Raw genomic sequence first — 10945 nt, 5'->3', positions numbered from 1 at the left:
AAAATAATTAAATTTGTAATCTACCTGATGACTTGATATCCATTCTCAGATTCCAAGGAGCTCAGAAAGTAACTGATTGTGACTAGTAATAATCTGATATATAGAGATTAGAAATGCATGTGCAAACATCTTAATGTCAATTGCATTAAAAATGAAGTTTTCTGCATGAAACTCTGTATATTAATGGAGGTCTTTTTTAAAGTTTAAAACCTCATTTTATGTCATATAGGGTTTATACTGAGTACAATATTGTATAACTGTAATAATTCTACTGCAAATCTAAAAATGTGCAGCCAATTTTGTAAGAGATGCATCCTAGCTCAGAAAATTGTTATTGAATATGTCAATGCTGATGTAATGAAATGCTTCTTCTAAATATGTGGTTATTAAATAAAAATTTTTAAAAACTTTACAGGAAAAAAAATTATCATAGAACTGATCAGTTGAGAACAGCAGTAAATAGAGAAGCAATAATGTAAGTACTCTAATGCTGAACAAAAATACGTTTACATAATTTCAGACATCTTCAAAACTAAGCATATGATGGATGCATAAACAAGCTTACCTGATGTTCATAGAATGATCATCAAAGCATCAAGAAAGGGGAATGCCACTATTAGAACTACAAATAGAGCTAGCTACATACTGTTGTAACTAGATGTACATATCACTCTCACCAATGCTTAAAGGAAGAATACAGATTCTAGAACTTAACAGTCATTTGGAAATAATTGTTCAGTGAATCAATTCTGAAAATACCTTACCAGAGGGAGAAAGAAGATTGAGGTTTCCAGTTAACACAAGTTAGTTACTCTTCTGCCTGGGAACACTGCAAGATTCATCTTGACAGAATTATACCTTCTCTGACTTTATGAGGTCAGCTTGAACAGTCACCCATTGTAAGTGTTGACTAACAAATTTTCAAGAGTTGATCATCTGTGATAAATTCTAAAAGTAGCCACAAACTCTTTGCAACACCTCCTGTGAATTTCACTCCCTCTTCTGAGGTTAGTAATTTTCTTGGCCAATTTGAATGTTCTAGAAATGAATTCCAAGCCTAACCAGCAGAGACATCACAGCTTCTACTCTCATGCTATTAGGATTCTGAGGCCATGTGAGAAAGTTCTGGCAAGCCAGATATGATGGTGCATGCCAGTAATTCCAAAATTTGGGAAGCTAAGAAGAGTTGCCACTTGAAGACCAGCCAAAGCTAAAAGAGAAGAACCTGTCTTTAAAACACAAAATAAAAAAGTAAAAATAAAAAACCCTGTGGCACTATTCACTCTGGGATATAAAAGAAATACAAGGAAAGAGACACCCCACTATCCCAGCCATAGAGCTCAAAAATGTGAGCTCATCCCAGTGTCTGGCCAATCCACAGTCATGAAAAATAGTGAATCACTGTTGTTTAAACCACTAATTTTTTGGACGATTCATTACACAGCAAAAGTTAATTAAAATACCATCCATTTTGTGTTTCCATTTTATGCTTTATTGATTCATGCAAGAAATGTTTTGGAGGTATATACTCTGCATCAGCACTAAACAAAACAGACACATTTCCCGTAATAGGAGGCTCACAGCTTAGGAAAATAGCCCATGCCAATTCTGTAATATTACGTATTACTGCAGAATGTTTGATCCCTAAACTCATATGTGGAAAAGCTAAGTTTGCCTTGCATCATGTATGCTCCTTCAGAGATGCAAAAGACCAAGGATACCCTTATCTACATACTGGAAGATTTGAACTTCAGAGTGGAGTTACCAGTTCTAGAAGAAAAATGAGAGCTAGATTCCAGACAAACCTGTTTCAAGAGCTTTCAGTCACAGCTCTTTCACCAGCTGAAATAGTTTACCTATTTTCCTTATTACTTATTTTTATTTTATGAGTGTTTTGCCTGCATGTGTGTAAGTGCCCTTGTGTATGCAAGGCCTGCAGAGGCCAGAGGCCTATAACATTTTAGCTTCAGCCTCAGCCACAGCCACAGAGGCTGTTCTGGTGTAAGCATCTTCCCTAAGGATAGTGCTAACACAGCAGCTGCTAAAGAAGGCCTAAGTAGCCTGCTCAGAATGGGAATATTGGTTGCTAAGGAAACGGATGAGTTCCCTCCAGAGGAATTTCAAGTTCTGGATAGTGAAGGCTAAGCTCTTCCTAGATAGCACAAGATCAGCACAGAAGGGAAGGAGACCTTGACCCTAGTCCATGTGTACTGCATCCATGTGGATCCTGGAAAGCCTGAGAGGCTGACCTTTAAGGTGCCACTCTATCGTGCTGCAGTTCTGAACAGAAGCCCTCCTGGCAGCTGGCAGCCATGCAATCTTTGGACACAGCCAACCATACTGTAAGGCAGGCAACCTGGAGTGCTGTGAGGAGAATAGAGGGCACAGGTGGATGGATGCCTTGCTCAGTAACACGGGGTGCCAGATTGGTTTCCTTGTGGAGCAGTCCCTTCATTCATAACTACTACTGTTTCCTACCAAAACCATGAGAAGCCCTTCCCCAGTCAGCACTCAATGACTAATGTGGTCTCAACTATAGCTCCCAGCTTGACTGCACTGGGGGGATAGGACCCTGGTCATAAACACCTTGGCCTTTTTCCTGCTTCCTGAAGTGATGGGCTCTGACAGCTACACTGTGGAAGTCATCTTGGACATGTCCTGAGTGCCAGCAAAACAATGCCCAGCACCATGCCCCCGCTTCCTTCCCGAGTTTGCAGGTCCTCAGTTCAAGATTCTTCCCAGTTCCTCTCAAACAAGAACCTGTGGTTGGACAGCTGGTCCTGCAGCTCAGGAATCAAACCCAGATACAGAAACAGCAAAACAAAGCCACTTGGACACAGCCAGGCCTGAGAAAAGTAAAGCCCATTCTAGAAGCAGCCAGAAAAACCTGATGAGCCTTCCTTCAGCCTTCTGCACATTTCTCCTGATATAGAATTACCTAGCCTGCCCCTGGTGGGATCTCTCATAACCCCAAGGACTCCAGGAAGGGAATGCAATGGCCACAGAGATAGGAGAGCAGAATAAGGTTTCTGAGGCCAAGGATGAGATGGAGGTATGGACCTTGTTCTGGAAGTCTATGCTGAGTGAGCCCTCTGCAGAGGCCACAAAGAGTCATGTGTGATGTGCACTGTGAAAAAGACAAGACTCAACCTAGGCCACCACTTCTACATGTGTGCTAGGCTGTGGGGCCCTCACAGTGGCCCCTCTACCCACTGCAACTTCTTCCTCTGGTGCCGGCCCAGCCAAACCAACTAAGGCCCAGGGATATCTGGCATGGCCACCACTGCACAGGGTCTGATGCCAGCTCTGCTGCTCCGAGGTTGCCAGTGTTGCCTTCTCCCCTGGACTGACTGGCTAGTTGCCTTCCTTCCTTCCTTCCTTCCTTCCTCCCTCCCTCCCTCCCTCCCTCCCTTCCTCTATTCTCTCCTCCTTTTCCCTGCCCTTCCTTCTCTTCTTCCCCTAAGGCCTCCCTCTTTCTTCTCAACACCCTCCTTTCTTCCTCTTCACACACACACACACAGGAACCAGCTACCCAGGAAGAAATTTTAAAACCCTTCCATCCTTGTTGAGAAATGTATGTATTCAAAAATAAAATGTGTCTTTGTTTCAGTGTAAAAAAGAAAGAGAAAATATGGCATATATGGACAATGGAATTTTATGCAGCCATAAAGAAAAATGAAATTATGGCCTTTGCAGAAAAATGGGTGGAACTGGAAATGATTATACTAAAGAAAACAAGCAAAACTCAGAAAAATAAATACTGCTTATTTTCTCACAAATGTGGAACCTACATTTAAAATTATATATGTGTGCCAGGCATGGTGGCAATACCTTTAATCCCAGCACTTGGGAGACAGAGGCAGGTGGTATAGATGGTATAGATGCAGTAGGAAAACAGTAGGGGACTAACTGGGGGAAGAAGGAGGAGAGGGAAACAACGAGAACAAAGTGAAATGACACGTGTTAAGATGCCATGACAAGCCAGGTGGTGGCACACACCTTTAGTCCCAGCAATGGGGGAGGTGGAGGCAGAGGCAGGCAGATCTACATAGCAAGTTCCAGGACAGCTGGGGCTATAGGGAGACCCTGTCTCAAAAAGACAAAAAAAAAGTCATAACAGAGCCCATTATGTTAACCCCCCAAAAATTAATTTAAAAATAATAAAAATCACATAACAGGCAAGTGAAAGTCAGAATTAAAATTGAATGTAGGTGCTGGGGCTTGGTAGAGAACGAGGTTGGGGCTTGGTAGAAACGAGGTAGGAGCTTGGTAGAGTGCTTGCCTGACAGGCATTGAGGCCCTGGGTTTGCTCCCCAGCACTACACAAACCAGGCGTGGTGGCACACACCTGTAACCCCAGAAATGGAGAAAAAGAGGCAGGAGGTCAGAAGTTCAAGGTCACCCTCAGCTGCATAGGGAGTTCAGCGCCAGTCTACGCTTCATCAGATGCTATCCTAAAATAAACAAACCTAATCCTTTAATTCCCCTGGGTCCTCTGCATTATTATTGCACTTCCTTAGGCAATTTCAAATGCATTATTTCTCTTGTGAAATGTATCTAGCAAAAAGTTATGTTTGAGCCAGTAAAAAAAAAAAAAAACATTGATTTTTATCTAACCATACAAATCCAAGCAAAAAAAATACTTGTGCTACTTTAGACAAATAAAAATGTGTCCTCATAAGAGGAAGTAACTTGTGGAGTGGAAAGATGGCTCAGTAGTTAAGAGCGCTTGCTACTCTTGCAGAGAACGTAATCAGTTCCCAGTTCCCATGTCTGGGGACTCCCTCTGGCCTGTATGGGCATGAGGAGAGAGAGGAGAGAGGGAGGAGAGAGAGAGGAGAGAGAGAGAGAGAGAGAGAGAGAGAGAAGAGAGAGAAGAGAGAGAGAGAAGAGAGAGAGGAGGAGGAGGAGAGGAGAGGAGAGGAGAGGAGAGGAGAGGAGAGAGAAAACAAATACAAACTGGGGGAGGAAAGAGTTTATGTGGCTTATAGGTTATGGTAGATCATCAAAGGAAGCTAATGCAGGAACTCAAGGGAGGAACCTGAAGCAGGAACTGAAGCAGAGACCACGGAGGAACACTGCTTACTCACTTGCTTCCCTTGGCTTGCTCAGATACCTTCCTTATACAGCCCAGGCCTACCTGTCCAGGAACAGTACCACCCACAGTGGACTGAGCCCTCCTACATCAGTCAGTAAGCAACAAAATGCCCCACAGACATGGCTGTAGGTCAGTCTGATGGAGAAAATTCCTCAGTTGAGGTTCCCTCTTCCAAGATATGTCTATGTTTGTGTCAAGTTGACATAACTAACCAGCATGACTACAGTGAGTTGGGGGCCAGTCTGGGCTACATGGACATCTATCTCACCCCCATCACCCTTAAGTATTGATCATCTAGGTTCTGTATTATAGATAATTGATAAAAGTTTTAAAGATAATTTATAAAACTTTTCATAAACTTATGTTAAGGAACACAGTTTATATATATTTGTGTGTGTGTGTGAGGATGAAGGCATTCTAGAATTTCTATGAAGTGCAGCATTGCAGTGTTTTATTTACTTATTTTATTTATTTATTTATTTATTTATTTATTTATTTAATGTGTATGAGTGTATTGCCTGCAGGTAGGTAGGTGCCTGCGGAGGACAGAAGAGGGTGTCAGATCTCCTGGAACTGGAGTTACGGACAGTTGCTAACCACCATGTGGGTGCTGGGAATTGAACCTGGGTCCTCTGCAAGAGCATCCAGTGCTTTTAACTGCTGAGCCATCTCTCCAGTCCTGACACGACCTTTTAAGGTTGAAAAAGAAAGACATAAAGAAATGTAGACATGTATGAAGAAATGTATAAAGAAAAGGGAATCATGTCTAAAGTGACAGGAAGGAGTGAAACAGCGGCAGAACTTCAAGGCACAAAAAGACAGCTGGTGTAGGTGAGAGAGGAAAGAAGTGATTGAAAATAAACCCAGAAAAGGATTTAAGTATCAGTGGTGAAAGGATTCAAATGCCATGATGCAGAGTGGAAGAACTGTTTTTTAAAGAGTTACCAAAGGTCTTTGAGTAGGATAGTAGGATGACCTGATGGGTGATTTACAAAAATTAAATTGTCGATAGAGGGTGGGTTATGGGTGCTGGAGTAAGGAACAGAATGTTAAAGATGCAACCGCAATACTTTAAATAATCAATGTCCAATAATTTTATTTGGATGGTTTAAATGAAATAGAATTACCATTTATAGTTCAAGCAAAAGTTGATGGAAACCTAATAGCACAGGAAATGGGAGAAGATTCATTTGAAAAACACTGAAGATTAATTCATAGAAGTTGATGACTAATAGGATGGAGGTCTGATGGAAAAGAAAGAAAAGCTGATTCTAAGAGTTATGCATAGGAGACAAGGTTAATTAGTGCTGCCTTTATCCAAGAAAAGATTCAGGAGAGGGAGCACAGTTTGGATGAGCAATGCTGGAGAGAATACAATGATCTAAGCTTTTGGATACATTCAACTTTTGACTGCAGAACATGGGTTAGAAATAATCAGGAAGCAAACTAGGGAGATGGCTCAATGTTTAAGAGCACTGGCTGTTCTGGCGGAGGACCAGGTTCAGTTCTCAGCACCCACAAGGTGGCTAACAACAATCTGTAACTCCAGTTCCAAGGGATCCAAAACCCTTTTCTAGCCTCTGTGGCCACTGCACACACGTGGTACACCTACATGCATGCAGGCAAAACACATATGCAAAAAATAAAGAAAGTTTCAAAAAAAGCTAAACTTGTCCACATTTGTTCCTGTAACCCCAGTGCTAGCAGGGGGAGGAGGGGGAGACAAGGGCATCACTGGGGCTTGTGGACCTCCAGCCTAGTAAAAAAATTCCAGCCCTGTCTCAAGGGAATAAGAAATGATAGAGGAGGACACCTGGGCTTTGTACACACACACAATCAAAAGGAAAGAGTAAGGAAGGGAGGGAGAGAGGGAAGAAGGGAGGAAAGAAAGAGCAATTAGAAAAATAAATCAGATTTAAGATAGAAATTTAATCTGCAGAGCAGGTACCTAAATCTGTTAATTAGGTTTCATGAATCAAAGTTTGGAGGAAAATATTGAGGTAGGGGAGGGTTGATGGGTACTTTCTGTTACCTATAGAAAAAAATAGACAAAAAGGGAGCCTTCAAAGATACCAACATGTACTATCCCAGAATATATTCTTTTTTGAATATTTTATTTGTTATTTTTATTTTATGTGTATACATGTATTGTCTGCATATATGTAAGTGCACCTGTGTTGTGAAATGCCTGCAGAAGACAGAAAATGGTGTCAGATCCCCTAGAACTGTAGTTAAGGACAGCTGTTAGCCACCATGTGGGTGCTGAGATTCAAACCCGGGTCTTCTGCAAGAAGAGACAGTGCTCTTAACTGCTGAGCCATCTCTCCAGCCCCAACCCAGGCTATATCCTTACAGTGTTGTCTGAATCTTTACTTTTCTGAGCAAAATACAGCAAAAAAAACCTCTTAGCTTTTTTTCAGTAAGTCCAGTTCTTCAGTTTTTAAGTACTTTATTCTTCATTTTTTAAAACATACTTTATCCACCTTAAATATGAAACTTGGAACTCAAAAATAGTATTTCAATAAGTGCTCAGTATATTTAGCACTAAGTAATCATCTGCACTGGGACAGCACCAATACTATAAGCCTACAGATAATCCTTAAATACCCGTTAAACTGGTAGCTCCAGCCTCTTAGCCAGTAACAAGTAGTGGAATTACCTGCTGGACCTTTGCCTGTTCCTGTAAGCATCCACTAATGAAAATGCTGAAGAAATGGCTAAAAGGATGGGGGCCGTAGCTCAGCAGTAGAGTGCTTGCCTAACTCTGGGTTCAAATCCTAGTAACACAGAGAGAGAGAGAGAGATAAGGAGCTGGCAGGCAGGAGGAGAGAGAGAGAGAGAGAGAGAGAGAGAGAGAGAGAGAGAGAGAGAGGGAGGGAGGGGAGAGGAGAGAGAGAGAATAGGAAAGGAAGACAAGCTTAGGTAAGTGCCACTAAATTAGAAAAGTAAAGGTATAATACATTATACTTTTGTGCACTACATATATTTATGAGGTATATATGATTTTTTAAAGTTAGTAGATCTATATTCCTCCTAACTCCTGTTTTATGTTGTTCCCAGGATACCATATGCCTGTAGTCTTTTGTTCTCGGACTTATTTCCCTATTGCTAAAAAGTTATTTGACTTAGAATTTCAACTTTATTCTACTTTTTTTAAAGACAGGGTTTCACCTGACTGGCCTGGAATTTGCTATGGCCTTGAACTAACAGAGATCCACCTGCCTCTGCCTTCTGAGTACTCGGATTAAAGTTGTGTACCACTATGCCTGGCTTCCTACTTTTATTTATTGTCCTGAGTTGAAATTTTTCCTGTAAATGTCAAAAGAAATATAAGTCATTTCTGAATGACAAATGTTACTCTAATGAACTGATTATGGCATATCATGCATTCACTTCTTCTGCATCCAAAACTGTCAGAATGTCAGTAAAGCAATACAGATGGCAGTACAAAGACAAAGAGAGTAAGAAAAAACACCACAGTCTTGGGAAGGCAAAAGGCAGATGGAGGGGAAGTTACTGACTTAGCAGAGTGGATGGAATTACAACTTAAATCTCTCTCAAGGGACAGTAGCAGCTAGAAACAAAACATTTGTGGCACAAAACTCCTTGAAGGCTTGCTCTGGAGATGACAGTGCTGAAAACAAGTTAAGTAAAAGTGGAGTCCTTGGCTCCCAGCCCTGGCCTGCTCTGAGAGTCTAAAGCAAGGCAGCCGTCTTCCTGTCACATGCCCACTGTCCCCGCACCCTGCTGTTTCCCTCACCGTTTTCACCCCAGAAGGGGAACTGCGTTGCTCCTATGTGGGGAAAATTGGCACCAGAGAAAATTATTCACGTTACTGGCATTTGTGCTCCAGTGGAAAGGCTTGACCAGGCCCACAGTCCAGTCTAACCATCTGCTCCCTTCTCCCCAGAGTCCAGTCCATTTTTTTCAGTGTTACACTCTAACACATGAAACAAACCAAAAGAATCACCAGACAGTTGACAAACCATTAAGTGAAAGCTAGACATGAAAACAAATGGAAAAAGAAATTTGAGCAAAAGTAACATACAGACAAAAGAAAAACTATAATTAATATTTTGAGGTAGTTGAAGATATCACTTCCATAAAACAAAATAAAAGCATTAAATAAAATTTAAAAGTCAGAGACCATGAAAGAGTTCATAAATTAAAACCAACCGAAGGGTCATAGCAACATCATTCTCAGTAGACAAAAGATGGAAACTACCAAATATCCATCAGCACATACTTAGATAAACAAAATGTAGGGTATTAATGCAATGGAATACTATTCAGCTTTAAAAAGGAGTGAAAATCTGATACATGTTACAACATAGATGAACCTTGAAGACACTATGCTAAGTGAATTAAGTAGACACAAGAGCCAGATATTAGATGATTCCATCTACTTGAGTTAGTTACGATAGTTAAATCCAGAGACAAAAGAGTAGTGAAATCCAGGGGCTAGTGGGAAGGAGGAGTAGAAGGTTAGTTTCTAATGAGTACAGAATTTCAGTAGGAGATGATGGGAATGTATGGAGATGGATAATAGGGATGGCTGCATAACAACATGGATGTACTTAGTGCCACTGAACTGTGCTCTCAGGAGTGGTAGCAGCTACAGACCAGGGATGCCACTCAGTGGTGGGTGCTTGCTTAGTATGTGTAAGACCCTGGGTTTGATCCCCAGCACTAAAAAAAAAAAAAATACTGATCAAAATGATAAATTTTATATCATGCATATCATACCACATAAATTATTTAATTCCAATGTTTTAATTAATAGAAATTCTAAAGTTGAAGAACCTCCCAGGATTTTTTAAAAAGAACAAAATGTATCAGCAGCAAAGAAATGGGGAGAAGTACATATGCCATTCCATAAATGTATACATATTTCAGAGCATGTTATACACAATGTAGACTTTTTATTTGTAATAAAATATGAAATACTAAAGATTGCATTTAACAAAATATACTCAATACAATTACACTAAAACTACAAATATTGACACCATGCAGGCCTGTGACCAGCCTGGGGAGGAAGAGGAAAGTGGATCTCTGGGACTAGGCAGTCTAGCCATAGCGGTGGGATCCAGGGTCCTTGAGAAACCCTGTCTCAAAAGCAATGTGGAGAATGATTGAGGAAGACATCTGATGCTGACCTCTGGCCTACACACACACACACACACACACACACACACACACACACACACACACATTATCCTCCTACAAACAGAATAGTCAAAACTGTAGAACTTCTTAAAGAAGACGGGCTGGAGAGATGGCTCAGTGATTAAGAGCACTGGCTGCTCTTGCAGAGGGTTCAGTTCCCAGCACCCACATGACAGCTAACAACTGTCCATAACTCCAGTTCCAGGGGATCTAACACCCTCTTCTCACTTCTGCAGCCATTTCACAATAGGGGTGCACGTACATGCAAGCAGGCAATATACTCATACACATAAAAATAATAAAACATTTTTTAAAAAGACATCTTAAAACTTGAAAATCTTGGTAAGGAGTATAATAGTATTAAAAGTATTAAATGTACAACCACTTGGTAAAAATATTTTGCAATTTCCTATAAAATTACATTTTTTTCATCATATGACCCAGAAATTCTCCACATACATATTTATGCAAGAGGAATGAAAACTGGAAACAACCTAAGTGTTCATCAACTGGTGAATGAATTAGCATATCAGAGCTTTGGAATCCTAGTTAGGAGTAAAAGGGAATGAATAACTGATACATGCAACAATGTGGAAGAAATTCATGACTGTATCATCTTCTAACAAAGCAAGACATAAAAGACTGGATACTGTATGGTTCTTATGTGACATTCTATAA

At 40.7% G+C, this 10945-nt stretch overlaps 1 pseudogene; it reads left to right on the top strand.

Moving 5' to 3' along the window:
* Nucleotides 1-871: 871 nt before the first annotated feature.
* On the top strand, nt 872-3397 carry LOC115068414 (annotated as a pseudogene).
* The last annotated feature ends 7548 nt before the right edge of the window (nt 3398-10945 follow it).

Source organism: Nannospalax galili, unplaced genomic scaffold (assembly GCF_000622305.1).
Source record: "Nannospalax galili isolate Female #2095 unplaced genomic scaffold, S.galili_v1.0 scaffold286, whole genome shotgun sequence".
NCBI classification, from domain to species: Eukaryota; Metazoa; Chordata; class Mammalia; order Rodentia; family Spalacidae; genus Nannospalax; species Nannospalax galili.
The sequence above is the reverse complement of the archived record's forward strand: the minus strand, read 5'-3'. Positions and strand labels throughout refer to the sequence as shown.